The sequence below is a fragment of the Fulmarus glacialis genome, unplaced genomic scaffold (genome assembly GCF_000690835.1).
Source record: "Fulmarus glacialis isolate BGI_N327 unplaced genomic scaffold, ASM69083v1 scaffold27316, whole genome shotgun sequence".
Classification (NCBI taxonomy): domain Eukaryota; kingdom Metazoa; phylum Chordata; class Aves; order Procellariiformes; family Procellariidae; genus Fulmarus; species Fulmarus glacialis.
The window spans coordinates 437-1,642 of NW_009217894.1; positions in this window are offsets into that span (position 1 = coordinate 437).

A 1,206-nucleotide genomic window follows, 5' to 3' on the forward strand; every position below is an offset into this window, starting at 1 on the left:
GCTTGGCAGCGCCGTATGTACCCCACCATCCTCTCAACACCAGGGTTTTCTGAGGGCTGCCATAGCGGACACTGGCAATGAGAAATGATTATGAACCTACGTACGGCACGGCATTTCTCTCCTGGGGGAGTGCTGCATGTGGAGAACAAGAAATACTGGGAGCAGCGACATGCAAGCAGTCCTGAAGGGCACTGGTCACAGCAGGGCTCCGAAGCCTGGCCACCTGGATGAAGCGGCTTTTAAGCCTTTCTTAGATTCCTCCAGCGTTTTCCGTGGGCTGTGGCTGGCCACTGGATTTTGGCAGAAGCACAAAAGCTGTTGCGTGGTAATCATGACTAACCTGGTATGAGACAAGCCTCATGGAAGTTACCTGAAACCCAGAGTCCAGCGGGACCAGACCTTGCTGGAAAATGCAGCCAGAGCACCTGGGCCTGAAATCCTTCATGGCGGACATGAAGGGATACAACTAAGACTAGAGACGTTCTGCAATATGGTAGGTGTCTTCTGGAAACCCAGCACCATCCTTTGTGAAAACTCAGGAAAGAGAGTAAGACCTTTTCTATTGACCTTTTAGCTGAAATAAGCTAGAAAACATTTATTGATGTGTATTCCTAAAAAAAGAAACAAACAGAAGTCTCACAAGGGCTTGTAAGCATCACTTGCAAAGTGCACCCACAGATGCAATGCTCAGGCCTCAGCCATACACACATCCTCTACTCCACCTCGTAGCTAGTATTTTGGGCAAGACCTTAGGCACTGTGCTCTCTGTCCTTTACCATTTACCTCCTGTGCTTTACCTTGGGGAGCACTTAGAGAGCAGGCGGTAAATACACGCGATACCTGCCATTTTCCTCCAGAGGCTGTTGCTAAAAAAAAAAATGTCAGAAAAAAAGCCAATGATTAAAGAATCCCTGAATCACTCTCTCTCCCAAGCCCAGCTTGAAAAGGCAGGGTATGAATAGCTGCATCACCTGTGGTCATGGCTCTGCCATCAAGTTGAAACCCCACTTTCAGCTGAGCAGCAAAACCAGCCAGCTGCTGACATGCCACAACACAATCCGGGCTGAAAAAGAGGGAAGAAAAGGCCTTGGCGTTAGGCAGAGGCTCCCGAGTCACTGTTCCTCCCGGCAGTACCAGCTGCTCCAGTGGGGACCGCTGCTTTTGCCTGCATCCAGGCAGCTTTCTTGCCCTTATCCCACTACATCA